Below are 19,816 nucleotides of genomic sequence, written 5' to 3'. Positions count from 1 at the left end.
AGAGCCAGGAAGATGATAGAAGGATCCCTCTGCTTCACATGCGTTTGTTGCACGCATTTGTCACTTGCCACGAAGAAGCACTGGATGCAACAGTACAACGTACTAAAGGCCATAGTGGCCTAAACGTGCTAAATGACTTGTGTGGATAGCACTTGTAGGCCTTTCCCACTACTAACACGTTTTTAGCATTGTCATGCTAATTCTTCGTTATTGCAGCTATAAAATCTTGGGGTGAGGTTTAGTTCTGCTCCAACAAACAATGGCCTCCAAGCAGATGGTACATATGAATCAGGGACAAGGGGAAACAAGCTATGCTCGCAACTCTAGTATTCAGGTACCTTCTTCTCATATCTTGATTGTCTCGCAAGTTATGGTTATATGGCCTGACGTTGACGACCGACTTCTCGAAACTATCTCATCAACAACTTACATAAATTTAGATTTTTTTTATCGGTTCATAATAATTTGGGTATTGGTATTTGAAAGAACAAACTAGAAAGTTTATATGCACGTTGTTTAGCTAAAATAATAAACTAGATTTTCTTAGTTATGGGTGCTTGCATCAATCGATGTAGTGCTGAGGATGTCCTCCGTTTCGAGGAAAAGGGATTTCCTTAACAAGTGCAAGTACATTGCAGACAGCTGAGCAGAAGAGGATGAAACCCCTAATTGAAGCGGCCATCGCTGAATTATGCAGTAGCACTAGCACCTTGGTGCCCGGTAAGATGGTGATCGCGGACATGGGCTGCTCCACTGGCCCAAACGCGCTCACACTTGTATCAATTGCCATCAAGGCGGTCCAAGATCATTGTTTTCAGGTCTAACGACCACCACCGGAAGTGTGTTTGCTCCTCAATGATCTCCCTAACAACGACTTCAACACGGTGGTCAAGAGCCTAGTCATGCTCCGTCAAAGCAACGAGCATGTCGTCGTGACTGGTATCACACCGGGGTCATTTTACGAGCGCCTCTATACTAGTGACTCTTTGCATCTTGTCTGCTCTTCAAACAGTTTGCATTGGCTCTCAAAGGTTTGAGTGTGATACTGCTTGATCGATCAATCCATTACATTATACTAGTCGACTCTCTAAGCAAAAAATTATCTATGCAGGCTCCTGAAGATCTATTCAGGAATCTCATCCCAGCATACGACATGGACAAGGATGCTAGGCGTCAAAGACACCGTTTAGTGCTTGAGGCTTATGCAAAACAGTTTAGAAAAGATTTCACAAATTTCCTGAAGCTGAGAGCCAAAGAATTGGTCTCAAAAGGCCGAATGGTTGTTTCCCTAGTAGTGAGGCGTTCTGATGTAACCGCCACCAAATTCTCTTACCTTTCAAGGACTATATCTCAGATTCTAAGTGTCATGGTCTCAGAGGTATATTTCTTCATATATTATAATTCATCATTTTATCTTTTGCAATTGAGCGCAAACATTTGACCTCATGTTTTTATGGTATTCTTAATAGGGTGTGATCGACAAAGAAAAGTTCGATTCTTTTTATGTGCCAGTGTATGAACCTTCTAGTAAAGAGGTGAGAGAGACCATTGAAGAAGAGGGCTCCTTTTCAATCAAGGAGATGCAAGTGCATGACCCTACAACCGATATGAACAATGCTCTCAGCACCCCAAGCAAGTTCGTCAACCTCTTGAGAGCTTTATGTGAGCCGATATTAGTCCAACATTTTGGAGATGTCATGTATGAATTTGTGAGCGCCGCGGAGCGTCACTGGAGCCTGGAGGGCAACTTGTTAGGTCCTTATGCTATGTTGGCCATATCCCTTGCAAAGGCATGATGGTCATGTACATCAAGGATATGTCCACATTAAGTTACATCATAGTTGATGAGATTGAACTGTAACTTTATTTGAGGCAACAATGTATGGATACTTCGTAATGCAAACTACATCCTGTGGTGTGTTGTGAAGGTATTCATGGATGCACAAAATGAACTATCATTAATCTCTACTATTAAAGGGGAGTTGATCCTTGTATGCTTGCCTTCGCCGCCATCCGCTCTCCTCCGCCCCACGCCCACGTCATGCATTAACTCAATCAAATGAGATCTTACCAAACCTAACCAAATGAAAACTTTCCTCGCCTTCCTCTATCCATACCCGAATCAAATTAAACCTTACAAAGTCTTACATAAAGCAAATTTTACCTTTGCTTTTCCCTACCCATACTCAAATCAAATAAAATCCTACCAAAATCAGGAATATGGCGAGCGTAAGATTTATGTCGAACATGATTGATGTTGAACCATTAGAATATGTATACTCTCGTTGAAACGCACGTGTAATTATCTAGTATTGATTAGCCGAACACTCTTGTCCATGAACTTGCTCAGCTAGCTAAGCCTACGGAACATTGTATTATGGTGTATGCAAATTTAGTGTGAGGTTTGTGTTATGTATCTATTTTAGTAATATCTGCAATGAGACCGAAATAAATGAAGATCAAAGTATTATCGACATAAGTATTATACATGACAATTACATGAAATCCCAACTTATTGCATTTATTTAGTGAAGTTCTTTACCACATGGTGAGATCTAGAAATTCATAGAATACAGATTAAGCGCAACCGCATGGAGGGTGCACTCCACAAGGGCATGTACAGGTTGTTTCAAGAGCCATGTGTATCGCTCCATGAAGTGTCCCTCCCTATCAGAATTTTAGTGGAAGTTTGGCTTTTCAGCCCTCTTTTTTTGTTCATTTTCTAGAGGTGGTGAATAGGTGATTATCGGTTTGTTATCAATTCACTGATTTTAGGGAAATTGCTGGTGTGTAAAGATTATCCAAAATGAAACTATGTGATTGAACTTATATGGCAAGGCAAGCTAGCAAAAGCAAATTTAACAAGCTAGGTTTATCTCTAAACAAGCAAGTAAACTAGTAAAGGCACACATATAAATAACCAAAGGGAGCATACAGACAATGAGCTTATGCATGGAGTTCAAATCCTTGAGGCGGCAGTGAGGATTCTACTTTCTTCTTGTTGAAAAAACTTAGTCACAAAGACCTATCCTCTCTCCTTCAGCTTTTGACACAATGTCCAAGCTCAACTACCGGCGGTTGATCTTGAGGTGATTTCCAAATCCATACAGTTCCTAGAGCAAATCCAAAACCTTATATGCTCCCAGGTGACTCCAACCATCTCAGAGTTCCCATAACATCATTAATAACAAGCTCAATGAAGATCTCAAACGGGATTTCAATTTTCAAGTTTGCCTCGATTGGATCTTGATTCTCGAATCTCACTTCTCCTCACAAAGATTGAAGCTTTGTGGGCCTGGAAGGGCACTACAATTGTCACGTCCCTAGCCTTGCTATGCACTTGGACTAGCTTGGTTGTTGCATCATGTCTATTTTTATTTGAAACTTGAAATGGGGATGTTCAAACCCTAGCACCAAATGGAATTCAACTAGGTTCAGTCCAAAATCTTTTTCAAAGAACCCAAAATGCCCTTTGAAAATGTTCACGATTTCTGATAAAGGTGAAAACCTCTGCCAAAAATGATGAATATATTTATAGGACATTCTGGATCTTTGAATTAACTCATATCGTATTCGAATTGGAGCATTTAAATCCTATAAATATTTTTAAATGCTCTAATAATTCTGAAACTAGTTGTGGGTTTTTGGAAATAATCCAAACACCGCCCACAATTATTTTCAGGATTTTACAAAATGGATGAGTATTTTTACTAATTCAAAACAGAATAAAAGAAATAGAAAACTGAAACAAAAGGAAAAGAGAGCTTACCTGTAACTTACCTGGACCTACTTGCCTGTGCAGCCCACTTGGCAGCCCAGCCAACTGGCCCAGCCCACCAGGAGCCCCACCGTCTTCAACCTCTGCCAGTAGGCAGAGGCATGACAACGCGCGCGTGCCCGAGCTCCACCTCCTGCTCCCACCTCCTGCTTCCCCCCCGCGCTGTCTTCGCGCCACAGGAACGGCCTCGACCCCCTCTGCCTCTTCCCTCACTCTGGAGCTCTCTCCCTCTCCTCTAGCTCCCTCCCCGCAGTACCACCGAACACGTCGTCGCCGCCATTTGCTGCTGCCGCGGCCACCGCCACTGCCTCGCCTTGCCAACGTGTCCAAGGGGTCTGCCTCGACGTCCTCGACCTAATCGCCAAGTCAAGCATCGTCGGACGCCCTGCATCACCGGCTACCTCGTCGTCTTCTTCCTTCGGCCGCCGAGATCGCCGACGACCTTGCGCCCTCTCCGACGCCTCCCCGAGCCAGCTGAGCATCTCCTCGCATCCGCCGTGAGCTCCTCCCCCTAACCCCCTTCTCGTTTGCCTCGTTTGCATGCCGTAGCCGCCATCTCTCCTATGACCGAACGTGCCGCCGCCTGCGCTCGTCGCCGGTGACGCTCCGGTGACCATTTGGTCTTGGGCGTGCGTCCAACATGCTCACCGCCGTGCGTAGAGCCTCCCTAGCACCTCGTTGCGCTCGTTTGCGCACCGCAGCACCGATCCCGCGAACACCCGAACGCCGGCCGCCGCATCCGTGCTCGCTGCCATCGACTCAGGCCACCCCAGCTCCAGCCGCTACCTCCATTCGATGCGGCACACTCCCAGGAGCACGTAGGAGCAAACCACGCATCAAATGGTGCTCCGTGGATGATTTCCGAAGCCCTCTGCCATCTCGGATCTCACCGGCGGCTTAACGCCGACGGGTTTGACCCCGCTAACAGGATTTGACCGCCCTGGGTCACTGACGCGTGGGGCCAGCCCTGTTAACTAAACCAGTTTAGGTTTAAATTAAATTAGGATTAGCCACAGTCACTGACACATGGGACACACTGGTCAGGTTTGACCTGGACCGCCCCGTTGACCTGCTGATATCACAGTGACGCAGTGCTGATGCAGTTAAGATTAGGATTAGCCACAGTCATTTTCTGGATTAAAAATAATCGAGGAAATTCCAGAAAAAGGCCTAAACTTCAATAAATCATAGAAAATAATCTATAGCTCAGAATGAAAAGATTTATATATGAAAAATGATCAGAAAAATCCAATATATCCATCTGTACCATTTTCATGCATGTTTGAGCAAGCTAAATTCACTGTTTAGGATGAAACACGATTAGGACAAATTTGATAATAGATTTGGAGTTGGAATTTGATCTAGCTTTGAATTTCACTTCAATCAAAATGACTTTTTGTTCCATTAGACCAAATCACAGCATATTGCCATGTCATGATCATGAATCATATTGTAGCATTGCATTGATTGTGTTCTTTCTCTGTTTGCCGATATTTGTCCCCTCTCAGTGGACGTAGTTCCGACGATGAGATCAATGACACCGATGAAGAACTATACTATCTTCAGAAGTGCCAGGCAAGCAAAACCCCCTTGTTCAATCCGATACAATCCCACTCTCTCGCTCTTTCTCTCTTTTGCCGCATTAGGACAACAATGTTTCAACTGTTACATGCTGCGGTAGTTGAACCCCTTTCCTCTGCATGACCTATCATTGCCACAGTAAATAGATGAAACCCACTAGCATGAGTAGGAGTTGTTTGAGCCCTGATGTGCCTACTCATTCATGTGTGTTGTCATGTCTGCTACTACTTAGAGTTGAGTCAGGTCTGATTCATCGAGGATGAATTGGAATGTGGTGAACATGTCCTACTGTTGAGAGCTAAGTGTGTGAACATGATTTGGTAAAGGTAGCGGTGAGAGGCCATGTAGGAGTACATGGTGGGTTGTCTCATTGAAACCGTCCTCAGGAACTGAGTTCTGTGTTTGTGATCCATGAACAACTACTACCACACGTTGGGCCCTAAAATATGACCCCGCTCGACTTATTAACCCCCTGTCCTCTGTCCAGGAGTTGCAAGTAGTTTCTGGTGTTTGTAGTATGCTGGAGGCCGTGCACAGCGCTGACCCGAGGGGTGGGCTGTGATGCGGTAGGCACGTGGCTCGGTGTACCGAGTCGCCCGTTTGGTGCCTCGGGAACCCAGCACACATCGTTCGGGGCCGTAGTGGAAACCTCGGCCGGACTCCCATGCGGATGGAACCTGAATAGGCGATAAACCTGGACTAGGGACTTGGGTGGTTAGTCAGGTCATGGTCCACACCCACGTCGGCTTTCGCTTGAAGTCTGCCGAGCACATGTCGTGTGCAGACGCTAAGTGGTGGAAACATGTGTGAAGAAGTACACCCCTGCAGGGTTATAAATGATCTATTCGAATAGCCGCGTCCGCGATGAAGGACTTCTGGGTTACCTGTACAGTTCATAGACAAGTGAAAAGTGGATACTCTAAAATGCGCAAGATAAGCGTGAGTGCTATGGATGGCGTTCTCGTAGGGAGACGGGAGCGGATCCATAGTGGTGTATTGATTTGGTGAATATGTGGACTTGTGTGCGCCACCTCAAAAGAGTTACTTGCAGTCGTAGTTCAGGATAGCCACCGAGTCAATGCTGGCTTGTTGCAGTCAAACTCCACCACCCCTTTGTTGATACTGATGCATATGTAGCTAGTTCTGATGTAAGTCTTGCTGGGTACATTTGTACTCACGTTTGCTCAATTTATGTTTTTGCAGAGAGACTTCAGTCTCACTAGTAGTTCCGCGTGGACTTCGACGTTTAGCTTGTTACCTAAGCTACAATCTTGTGCCCTTGGCAGGGTCTTGTAGATAGTCAGGCTTCTCAGCCTTTTGCATTTGTAGTTGTCTGTACTCAGACAAGTTAAGCTTCCGCATGTGCTTATTGCTTGTATGACTTTAATGCTGGGTCATGAGACCCATGTTTGTAATGTATGACTCCTCAGAGCCTAATGAATAAATACTTTGAGTTGTAGAGTTTTGTTGTGATGCCATGTTGTATTTGCACATATCAAGAATATTGTGTGTATGATTTGAAATGCTTGGTATGTGTGGGATCCGACAACCTAGTTGTTTATTCTTGGTAGCCTCTCTTACCGGGAAATGTCTCCTAGTGCTTCCACTGAGCCATGTTAGCTTGCTACTGCTCCGGAACACTTAGGCTGGCCGGCATGTGTCCTTGTTCGTTCCTGTGTCTGTCCCTTCGGGGAAATGTCACGCGGTGTCTACCGGAGTCCTGTTAGCCTGCTACAGCCCGGATTCTCCGGAGTCCTGTTAGCCCAACTGCTACAGCCTGGATTCACTCGCTGATGACCGACAAGTTCCTTGCTGGGTCATGTATGCCTGTCCCTGTAAGTTAGTGCCACCTTGGGTTTACGACTAGTCATGTCGGCCTGGGTTCTCTGTCATATGGATGCTATCGACACTGTCATATACGTGAGCTAAAAGGCATAAACGGTCCCGGGCCAGTTAAGGTGGCACCCGTGGGGATACCGTGCGTGAGGCCGCAAAGTGATATGATGTGTTACATGCTAGATCGGTGTGACTTAGGATCAGGGTGCTGACAGCTTTGGTATCAGAGCCTTACTGCGTGTAGGATTACCAAGACAAACTGGTCGAAGTCGAGTCTAGAAATGCTTTAGTTATATAAGGGAATTGATTGTGGAAGGGAACGTAAGGCTCTTTTACTCCTTTACCTTATGCCCTTCTGATCTGAGTCATCCTCTTCTCTTCTACGGGGATTAAGAACTAGGCTTCTCATCTTCTATCAGGATCACGTGTTGCTAATCTGTAGACTTATATGAATGTTGGTTTCAAGCCTCAGTTCAGTTCCTACTACTTCTGTGTGTTGACAGTTGATCTCAGAACCTTGACATTGTGATGTTAAGTGGTTATGCCACCATTTTGCAGGATTTCTTAAATCTTTTTGAGCATTTACAACCATTATGCTGTCCGAGTTATCCCAGGTTTCTAAATAGTCTGATGCATTTGCAAATCCCTTCTTTCCGTTCCCGATGTTTCTTTGGGCCAGTTTAACCACACTAATCGGTGAGTTGAGGTACTCTGTTGCCTCGACATATATGTTGGAGCTATTATTATGACCCTTGGTGTCTTAGAGAACCACTCAGTAATCTAGCAATGCTTTGTATCCCCAGTGTGATGATTCTGGCCATTATTCTCGAAAGCATCCCGTGATGCCATTTAGTTAGTAGGCATTCTATTTCTGGGTTCTTGAGCCCAAGATTCACTCTACTTATCTCGTGTTGGTAGTGTTTGATAGTTCCTTTAGGATATTAGTAACCTTTGTGATAGTCCTCGAGGTCCGTGGTATTTCCTTCTTCCAAATACCATGGACTGCTTATGGCAGAAGTTCTTTTGAACGCAAAAGATCACAATAAGAGTGCTCTTGATGAGTTCTCAATTCTATATTGTGAATCTGCCAGTCCTACCTTTCTGCATGGGTTATCCGGAAGAAATATGTTGAAATATTTTGACATACTAATCTATGCATCCACAACTTAGATAATCATATGTTCTTTGAGTTGTCCCTCTTCAGTTATATTCCGACCTTCACCTATCAATTGATAGTCAGGAGTAGTTGTGCATTCGTGTTATCGATGCCTATTATTCTTATGGTCCGTCGGTCCGTTCTATTCCAGAATGACTAGGAGAAACAAACTCCAGTACCTTATCCTTTTCTAGGATTGGATCAAAGTAGTTGTATTCCGCAGATCAAATGCCAAACCACCTTTTGTTCTGTTCTACCTTGGAGTATTACCCTATTTACGTCAAGAATATCATAAGAATTGCACCATCTCTTACGAATTCTTGATGCAGTGATACTTCTCACCATCATCATTCATTCCTCGGTCCTCATGTTGTTGTAACCGGAATGCCGACAAGTGAATTGTGATGTGTGAAATCAATACTCCGAGCAACTCGTTGCTTGGTAGTAAATGGACAATATTCTCATTCTTAGCATGTTGGTTATTGAATCATCATTCTAAGATAGATTGTGCTACCTAGTCCTTATTTCTGGTGCACTCTTCGATCAATGAGTTAGGATTATTCAATCCCTTGCTTATTTGATCATATCGTCTTGCTTTGAAATGCAAGATTGTTCTCGAGCTTAGTAACATATCGATGGTTCGTGATGTTCCGAATATCTTCTCGGAAGTATTACCAGGTTGTCACCTGACCGCTATGTTGAGTTCGTGATCATGTTGGTTTTCCTCCAAACCACCCATTCTCCAAGATTCTGTGTTGGATACCCTAAACTAGTCGGTTGAGCTAAACAACAACTTGGGGAGTTGGAAGATAAAGCTTTATCTGACTTAGTTCATTCCAAAGGTATATCTTTTTGTGTGTGTGTGTGTGTGTGTGTGTGTTGAAGAAAGATGATATCTCCATCGATTGGTCCTCGTGATCAGTTGTTGGATCTATTGCCTTGTCAAAACTTTGACTTGAGTATGGGCTATCGTCAAGTCAAATCAGAACCAACGATGTTCATAATGTTGTCTTACTCGTGGTTGATCCCTCAAGCATACACCATTACATCTTTTGGTCTGACCAATGCTATCACCCTGTTCACATAATTGTGGAAATTCCAGTTATATAGAAATCCCAATGACTTGTTGTTGAGCCCATCAGCAGCATTTTATCTCGTCCATGATTCATGTTGAACCTTAAATAGTGTTGGAAATGTTTTAAACATTGCCTTCGTGCTCCATTCATGAGGTATATGTTTTGGTGAAAGAAGTGACTTCCTCTAAGTTCACGTGCATTTGCTGCAAGTTGCCGCCGTGAATTCGAGAAAGCTTGTTTTGCTTCCTTTGGAACCATCCCAAGTTGGTCATGCATGTGCGAAGTATTCTTTGGTTTGGTAGATTAATTACCTCCATTCCATATGTATTCCGTAGCACACCAAGCGACTGATTGATTTGTTCAAGGAGAAGAAGTTCCTTCTTAAGAGCTAATCCGGACTTATGTAAGGACTTCTATATCCTCTTTGATGGTTCCCCACCTGAACTCGGTAGAGTTTTATTGTAAGACTACTCTGTGGTCATGCTTGTCTTGGACAACATGTTCACATGTGTGTAGCAGAACCAGCTCATGCTTTGGAGCTTGCTATCGTAGTTCATTCCCCGAGAATCTCGCAATGCCATCTCGTCGATTTGTGTTGCAAACTTTCATTTTTCTTACTAGACTTGATGAGTCTGGAACATCATGTTACCAACCAGATCTGAATCTCAGGCAAATATGATGGTTGGAACTTTTCCAAGATCTATTGTGTAGGTCCCGACAAGGTTGATGTTCTAGCCGACACACCTAGCTGGAAGATCTATCATTGTAGCATCTTGATCGAGCAAGTTGACTGTCTTCTCCATGAGGATTTCGAGTGACTTATTATAGAAGTTGTTCCTTATGGATCCTTTGTATTCCGAAGTCCGACCTTTACTTGATGGCTATGTTGATGCTTTTAAGCATGATCGTGGTAACCAGTACATCAAGGAGAACATTAGAAGCGGAGTGCTAAATGTCTCTCGGTCGATCATCTAGGTTTTGTTCCTTGGCATTGCTAAGGTAAAATCTGAGAAAGTGTTGTCCTCTTTTGTATCTGCATCCTCTATCATGATTCATCAGTGTAGTATGATGTGTTGCCACGATCCTCGGCACGGATGTTGGTAAAACCTTGATGAATATGGAAATGCTCAAGTTCTTGAAAGCACGCTCAGTCACTAGGTTATATCCTTGGTATCAACTGGAATGTGCCTTCCATTTGCCGAGTTGTTCTATAACCATAGTTTCCTTTCCAAATTGAGTATGCCATTCTTTCGAATTCTTTCAAACAATCATTTGTAAATTGCCTTAGGCTGGTATGAAGAGTTTCAATGATCTATGGATCAAAAGTAATTCTTTTTGCCACTTAAGGGAACAGTCCAACGAGTCACCTCTTCTAAGGTGCCCCGTTATGGAATCACGGCAATTATCTCCTCGCTACTTTGAAACCATGCACCATCTTACTCAAGCGTGGAATTGTTGCCTAAAAAATTGAACCCTTGTCATCTGCTTCTTTCCATTGCCCATGATGTGTGTTTTGTGTCTCAGCTCAAGAGATGTTTCAACGTCTCATTCTGTGAGTTGATCGTGAGTTGCTCGATCTTCGAGAAGATTGATTCTTCTAGAGTTTTCCCTTTCTTCTCGTTGTCATGTTGGATGGGTTCTCAGAGCAAGACGTCGAGACAAAGATGATGAACAAATCAACGTTCTTATGAAGTGCAACCTGGCTCGTGAAGGTTGTGTTGGCTTTGTGTCCCCTTTGTCTTCTTACCTCACGTCTTGAATCTCGGGACGAGATTCTTGTTTAGTGGGGGTGAGTTGTCACGTCCCTATCCTTGCTATGCACTTGGACTAGCTTGGTTGTTGCATCATGTCTATTTTTATTTGAAACTTGAAATGGGGATGTTCAAACCCTAGCACCAAATGGAATTCAACTAGGTTCAATCCAAAATCTTTTTCAAAGAACCCAAAATGCCCTTTGAAAATGTTCATGATTTCTGATAAAGGTTAAAACCTCTGCCAAAAATGATGAATATATTTCTAGGACATTCTGGATCTTCGAATTAACTCATATCGTATTCGAATTGGAGCATTTAAATCCTATAAATATTTTTAAATGCTCTAATAATTCTGAAACTAGTTGTGGGTTGTTGGAAATAATCCAAACACTGCCCACAATTACTTTCAGGATTTTACAAAATGGATTAGTATTTTTACTAATTCAGAAAAGAATAAAAGAAATAGAAAACTGAAACAAAAGGAAAAGAGAGCTTACCTGTAACTTACCTGGACCTACCTGCCTGTGCAGCCCACTTGGCAGCCCAGCCTACCAGGAGCCCCACCGTCTTCAACCTCTGCCAGTAGGCAGAGGCGTGTCGACGCGCGCGCGCCCGAGCTCCACCTCCTGCTTCCCCCTCGCGCTGTCTCCGCGCCACAGGAACGGCCTCGACCCCCTCTGCCTCTCCCCTCACTCTGGAGCTCTCTCCCTCTCCTCTAGCTCCCTCCCCGCAGCACCATCGAACACGCCGTCGCCGCCGCTTGCTGCTGCCGCGGCCACCGCCACCGCCACTGTCTCGCCTCGCCGACATGTCCAAGGGGTCCGCCTCGACGTCCTCGACCTACTCGCCAAGTCAAGCATCGTCGGACGCCCTGCATCGCCGGCTACCTCGTCGTCTTCTTCCTTCGGCCGCCGAGATTGCCGACGACCTTGCGCCCTCTCCGACGCATCCCCGAGCCCGCTAAGAATCTCCTCGCATCCACCGTGAGCTCCTCCCCCTAACCCCCTCTCCTTTGCCTCGTTTGCATGCCGTAGCCGCCATCTCGCCTGTGACCGAACGCGCCGCCGCCTGCGCTCGTCGCCGGTGACGCTCCGGTGACCATTTGGTCCCGGGCGTGCGTCCAACATGCTCACCGCCGCGCGTAGAGCCTCCCTAGCGCCTCGCTGCGCTCGTTTGCACACCGCAGCACCGGTCCCGCGAACACTCGAATGCCGGCCGCATTCGTGCTCGCCGCCGTCGACTCAGGCCACCCCAGCTCCAGCCGCTACCTCCATTCGATGCAGCTCACTCCCAGGAGCACGTAGGAGCAAACCACGCATCAAATGGTGCTCTGTGGACGATTTCCGAAGCCCTCTGCCGTCTCAGACCTCGCCGGCGGTTTGACCCCGCTGACCGGATTTGACTGCCCTGGGTCACTGACGCGTGGGGCCAACCCTGTTAACTAAACCAGTTTAGGTTTAAATTAAATTAGGATTAGCCACAGTAACTGACACATGGGACCCACCGGCCAGGTTTGACCTGGACCGCCCCGTTGACCTGCTGACATCACAGTGACGCAGTACTGACGCAGTTAATCATTTTCTGGATTAAAAATAATCCAGGAAATTCCAGAAAAAGGCCTAAACTTTAATAAATCATAGAAAATAATCTATAGCTCAAAATGAAAAGATTTATATATGAAAAATGATCAGAAAAATCCAATCTATCCATCTGTACAATTTTCATGCATGATTGAGCAAGTTAACCTCACTGTTTAGGATGAAACATGATTAGGACAAATTTGACAATGGATTTGGAGTTGGAATTTGATCTAGCTTTGAATTCCACTTCTATCAAAATGACTTTCTGTTGCATTAGCCCAAATCACAGCATATTGCCATGACATGATCATGCATCATATTGTTGCATTGCATTGATTGTGTTCTTTCTTTGTTTGCCGGTATTTGTCCCTTCTCAGTGGACGTAGTTTCGACGATGAGATCGATGACACCGATGAAGAACTATACTATCTTCAGAAGTGCCAGGCAAGAAAAACCCCCTTGTTCATTCCGATACAATCCCACTCTCTCGCTCTTGCTCTCTTTTGCTGCATTAGGAAAACAACGTTTCAACTGTTACATGCTGCGATAGTTGAACCCCTTTCCTGTGCATGACTTGTCATTGCCACAGTAAATAGATGAAACCCACTAGCATGAGTAGGAGTTGTTTGAGCCCTGATGTGCCTACTCATTCATGCTTGTTGTCATGCCTACTACTGTAGGGTAACACAACAGAAAACAAAAAATTTCCGACCTACGCACCAGCCCAGGACCACTATGGAGACTGCATACATGGTTTGATCTTTTTCGTTACCGACTCGTAGCGCAGCGGGAAGTAGAGTCGATGACGATCGGCGGTGCAGATCCCCGCAACTAGGATTTACAACCTCCCAACCGCGAGGATGTATACCCTCATCTGCTCCTCAGACAACCCTCCGGGAGGCGGTCGAACAGCCCCCCCCCCCCGGACGGTGTCGCGGACAGCCCTTCGGGAGGACCTTCGAAACTCGAACGGTCACTCGGACAGCCCTTCGGGAGGACCTTCGAAACTCGGACAGTCACACAGACAGCCCTTCGGGAGGCACTCACGAACTAAGACCGAAACTACGATCTCTCTACAGAGTTGCACACATACGGTGTCATCTATCCGGTAGGGCTTCGCCGTCCAGAAATAGTTCCTGCCGGAACCCAGACAGCCTTACGACTCTACGAAACTCTTTTCGTGGGAGGGAGAGAAGAAGCCAAATAATGCATGGCATGTGTATGAGAGCAAGGGATGAGTGTGGAGGGCTGCCCCTCCACCTCTATTTATAGGAAATCCCAAGGGGGTAGGGTAGTTTCACAAAAAACCCAAAATGCACATGAATGAAGTCCTTCCACAAGGACCTAGGAGTGAAACCAATGAACAAGAGGGTCCCCAATGGGGGATACCCCATGTGGCCGGCCACACCCCCATGAGGGGCCCAAAAAATGGCTCCTATCCATCCATGTCATCCCCAAGATCTTTTGGAGCAAAGCCCCAAAAGGTGGCTTTCCATAAAGTAACCATAAAGCTGATTTTCACTATTCACGATGACATTTTTCAGCGTCTGATCGAACTGAAAATATTTATGTGGGCTAAGAACATTTCCAGTACCCACTAAAATGATTTTCAACGCATTCCTAAACAATTCCGGTTTTAGTGATTTTCATCTGCGAAACGCATCTGAAGTGGCTCCGGCAGCTCCGGAGCATTTCCGGTTTTTATCTCAAAATTTTCCAAAAAGCTTCCAGAATGATTCTGGCATCCTCCAAGAATTATCAGGCATGTTCCGAAACCAATTTTACTTAATGGTGTATCCCGAAACAACTTTTTGGTATCATCGAAACTTATCCGATGACCTCTCTCTGCGGTACGATTTCGCTGTACGAAACTTTTCGGTGTCCGAAACTTTTTCGGTGATTTTCTCTCAGTCCCTGTCTAGTATTCAGCAGATAGATGACCCTTAAGCGTGTGACCCTATAGGTTCGGTGAAGTATAGACATGACCCGGAACCCCTTCCGATCAATGATCAACATCGGAGCCGTGGACACCCATATTGACCCCTATACCCACACGAATAAATATTCGAGTGAACCTCCAGTTGTCGTGTGCTATTCCCGTTGCTTCGCGATATGTTACAAATACCCGAGGTGAGACATGTTGGCATTCCCGTGGATCAACAACTTGTCCACTATGCTAGTTACCTCGTTACCGGTTTTGTTCTCTTTTCTCGTTTCCGTGTTCCGGCATCCCAGTGATCAAATCACACTATGTCTGGCCAGACGATGATGGATACCGTAATACCGAGAGGGCCCGAGAATATCTCTCCATCGTCGGAGGAGCAAATCCCAATCTTGAGCTATCAAGTTACTTGACACACTTTTCCATGAACCCGTAAGCCGGCGTAATAGCCACCCATTTACGGATGACGTTTAACAAACCCCAAAGTTCATGAAGCAAGCATGAAGAAACTCGATACTCTCATGGTCTAAGGAATCATGCAAGCGTTAACCATCTCTGTGTTATGCACCATTAACTTGTGACGAATGAATCTCTTAGCATAACATCAATCCGGGTCGATTCAACACAAATGTTCTCTTAACATTGTGCCCTCAAAATTGCTGGCATAGACATGCCCATGATCAGGAAAACAGAACCATCATGCAACACTTGAGCTAGTCTTAGAGGCCAGACTAGGAATACTTCTTACCGTTTATTATTCCACACGTGCATATGAGTCTTCCTCCGAGCCTCGTGGATATTGCAGACTCGAGAATCATTGCAGTTATAGCATGGAACATAAACATAATTATGAACTCAGAGATAAATAATATCATTTATTATTGCCTCTAGGGCATATATCCTACAGCTACTGCTTAGAGTTGAGTCAGGTCTGATTCATCGGGATGAATTGGAATGTGGTGAGCATGTCCTACTGTTGAGAGCTAAGTGTGTGAACGATTTGGTAAAGGTAGCGGTGAGATGCCATGTAGGAGTACATGGTGGGTTGTCTCATTGAAACCGTCCTTAGGAACTGAGTTCTGTGTTTGTGATCCATGAACAACTACTACCACACGTTGGGCCCTTAAATATGACCCCGCTCGACTTATTAACCCCCCTGTCCTCTGTCCAGGAGTTGCAAGTAGTTTCTTGTGTTTGTAGTATCCTAAGAGGTCGTGCGCAGCGCTGACCCGAGGGGTCGGCTGTGATGTAGTAGGCACGTGGCCCGGTGTACCGAGTCTCCCGTTTGGTGCCTGGGGAACCCTGCACACATCGTTCCGGGCCGTAGTGGAAACCTCGGCCGGACTCCCTGCGGATGGAACCTGAATAGGCGATAAACCTGGACTAGGGACTTGTGAGGTTAGTCAGGTCGTGGTCTACACCCACGTCGACTTTCGCTTGAAGTCCGCCGAGCACATGTCGTGTGCAGACGCTAAGTGGTGGTAACATGTGTGAAGAAGTACACCCCTGCAGGGTTATAAATGATCTATTCAAATAGCCGTGTCCGCGGTGAAGGACTTCTGGGTTGCCTGTACAGTTCATAGACAAGTGAAAGTGGATACTCTAAAATGCGCAAGATAAGCATGAGTGCTATGGATGGTGTTCTCGTAGGGAGACGGGAGCGGATCCATAGTGGTGTATTGATTTGGTGAATATGTGGACAAGTGTGCGCCACCTCAAAAGAGTTACTTGCAGTCGTAGTTCAGGATAGCCACCGAGTTAAAGCTGGCTTGCTGCAGTCAAACTCCACCACCCCTTTGTTGATACTAATGCATATGTAGCTAGTTTTGATGTAAGTCTTGCTGGGTACATTTGTACTCACGTTTGCTCAATTTATGTTTTTGCAGAGAGACTTTAGTCTCACTAGTAGTTCCGCGTGGACTTCGACGTTTAGCTTGTTACCTCAACTACGATCTTGTGCCCTCGACAGGGTCTTGTAGATAGTCAGGCTTCTCAGCCTTTTTCATTTGTAGTTGTCTGTACTCAGACAAGTTAAGCTTCCGCATGTGCTTATTGCTTCTATGACTTGAATGCTGGGTCATGAGACCCATGTTTGTAATGTATGACTCCTCTGAGCCTAATGAATAAATACTTTGAGTTGTAGAGTTTTGTTATGATGCCATGTTGTATTTGCACATATCGAGCATATTGTGTGTATGATTTGAAATGCTTGGTATGTGTGGGATCCGACAACCTAGTTGTTTATTCTTGGTAGCCTCTCTTACCGGGAAATGTTTCCTAGTGCTTCCACTGAGCCATGGTAGCTTGCTAATGCTCCGGAACACTTAGGCTGGCCTGCATGTGTCCTTCTTCGTTCCTGTGTCTGTCCCTTCGGAGAAATGTCACGCGGTGTCTACCGGGGTCCTGTTAGCCTGCTACAGCTCGGATTCTTCAGAGTCCTGTTAGTCCAGCTGCTACAGCCCGGATTCACTCGCTGATGAACGGCACGTTCGTTGCTGGGTCATGTATGCATGTCCCTATAAGTTAGTGCCACCTTGGGTTTACGAATAGTCATGTCGGCCCGGGTTCTCTGTCATATGGATGCTAGCGACACTGTCATATACGTGAGCCAAAAGGCGCAAACGTTCCCGGGCCAGCTAAGGTGGCTGTAACGCCCCGGACACACCCGCCGGTGGTCGTTACTCCTAGCGGGATCTAGACTGGCCCCACAAATCAATACTAGTCTTTTCTGCGCACTTTGTCCTCACTCGTGCGCACCCGAGAGCAACTTCCCGGTCGGTCACCCATCCTGAAATTACTCCAAGCTGAGCACGCTTAACTTTGGAGTTCTGTCTGAATGGGCTCTCGGAAAATAAGGAATTCCTTATTGATATGAGTAGTCTATCATCCCTAATAAGCCAGGCTATCACAGTGGCACCTGTGGGGATACCGTGCGTGAGGCCGCAAAGTGATATGATGTGTTAATGCTAGATCTGTGTGACTTAGGATCGGAGTCCTGACAACAATGTTGATAATGAAAATAGACAATATATTTGTGTGCAGGGCACCATTATTTTCATTTCAATTTTGTGTGCAGGGCACCATTAGTTTCATTTCAATATATTTGTATCCCACATGATGGGCCGAGAAGGCCATTGTTGGCTTGATCTTGATAGTGGTAGGAAGTCTGGCTTGCCACAGCCCACCTGGTTCCGTTTAGCTAACAAGATAGGCTCAAAATAAAAGCTAACCCGGTAATAGACAATATATATCTCTGGATGGAAATGTAGAGAGGGGGCAGATAGATAAATAAAGCTTTATGATCCAACTTCTGGTAAAGATTAAGTAAGATAACTGATTTGCATCACCCAAACAATTAGTAATAGAAAATTTTGCCATATTATCAATCAAAAGTACTTGAAACTAAAATAACAAAAGAAAGTTTGTCTCTTACTCTCTCCCTCGTTTGACGACATTGAACTGTGACTTTATTTGAGGCAACAATTTTCTGGTAGTGTATGGGGAAAATATCTCTTACTCTCTCCCTCGGTTTTAGTAAGGTCACTATGTTTTTTGTCCAACATTGACTTATAATTTTGGTGAATATTAAATGGGTTATATGTCATAAAAAATATGTCATCGAAAAGTTCTTTGAAATGTCGCTCACTCTGGCTACCGCCATGACACCATGGTCAACAACATTTAGCATCAAGTAGCAGCTAGCGCTTATAGTTCAGTAGAGGAGGTACATGTATCTATTAAAGAGCTCAAGGACATATTGGATGGCCTACCGTGTGGAGAAGGCGTACCCGATTAGCGGTGGCCACTCCCCTTTTATAAACTACCATGAAAACCAACAGTCATTTAACTGTGCCACAGGCTTCGTCACTTCCCGATATAATCGCGACGTTATGTGCAAGTGGGGGAATTGAAATCATTGATCATATCCCTTAAAGGACGGGCACGATCTCCACCTCGATGGGATGTGCCAATAGGGGCGCCACCTCAAATCGCGAATCGAGCTTTCTCAACGGTTCGATGTTTATGAACACGTGTGACCCTTCGCCCAAAAATTGTCAGGCAAGGGCACTATTCACACTTGGGCGGTTGGCCTTCGAGGCTAATCGACATCTGCAGTTCGGATTCCGTACATTACCCAGTTAGCACATGGCCGAACTCTAGCTTAGCAGCTCTGGGAACCTGGCTAAAGGAGGTGGTGCCGAACATGAAGAAGGAGAGGAACTCACCCCGCAAGCCGGAGACATCGGGTATATCAAGATCTCAAGACGCGATGAATCACCGGCGTTGGAGGCTAGTTCGGGGGCTACTGAGGGAGTCCTGGATTAGGGGGTCCTCGGCCTGCCGGCCTATCCCTCGTGGGCTGGACAGCTGGGCCGCATTACCAGTGCTAAGAGGCCGAACTATGAGGAGACTCCGTATCCGGACAGGAAGCCTTGGTGTGTCCTCCAAGTCAAGATAAGAAGAATCGGCATGTTTATCCTTTCCTTGTAACTAGCCATGTGTATAACCCTAGTTCCCCTGGTGTCTATATAAACTAGAGGGTTTAGTTCGTAGAAGCTAGAGCAACAACCATCATCCTACTCGCCTAGGGTTTAGTTCATCTGATCTCGTGGTAGATCGACTCTGTAATCCTCATATACACTTCAATATAATCAAGCAGGACATAGGGTTTTACCTCTTAAAGAGGGCCTGAACCTCCATTGATCCAAGATCCACAACTCGGGACCCCCTACCCGAGATTTGCCGGTTTTGACACCGACGGCTAGCTAGCCACACACCTCACCCTGCATGCCTGCACAGGCGGTAAGATTGATGGCATGTTGACCAATAGATGGTTATGATCACCTTCAAAGTGGATTACCTCCCATCGCCCATCCTTCAACTTCACCACCATCTCTCATTTCTGTTTTTTATTTCTTACGATCACTCCCACCTTCATCAAAGATGGGCTCATCATCCATTTCTTTGTCATCACCAACACTTTTGGTATCTCGTATAGGATCTAGCACATGGGCAATCTCTGCTCCCCCATCATCAACTTTTGGCTTCCTAAACTTGTTGCAAACAAACTATTATTTTCCAACTTGCCGGTAAAAGTAGATCGCCTCAAACG

General features: G+C 45.5%; 1 pseudogene; it reads left to right on the top strand.

The window, feature by feature from the left end:
* Window positions 1-256: 256 nt before the first annotated feature.
* On the top strand, window positions 257-1,796 carry LOC123080174 (probable jasmonic acid carboxyl methyltransferase 1; annotated as a pseudogene).
* The last annotated feature ends 18,020 nt before the right edge of the window (window positions 1,797-19,816 follow it).

This window comes from Triticum aestivum, chromosome 3D (genome assembly GCF_018294505.1).
Source record: "Triticum aestivum cultivar Chinese Spring chromosome 3D, IWGSC CS RefSeq v2.1, whole genome shotgun sequence".
Lineage (NCBI taxonomy): Eukaryota > Viridiplantae > Streptophyta > Magnoliopsida > Poales > Poaceae > Triticum > Triticum aestivum.
The sequence above is the reverse complement of the archived record's forward strand: the minus strand, read 5'-3'. Positions and strand labels throughout refer to the sequence as shown.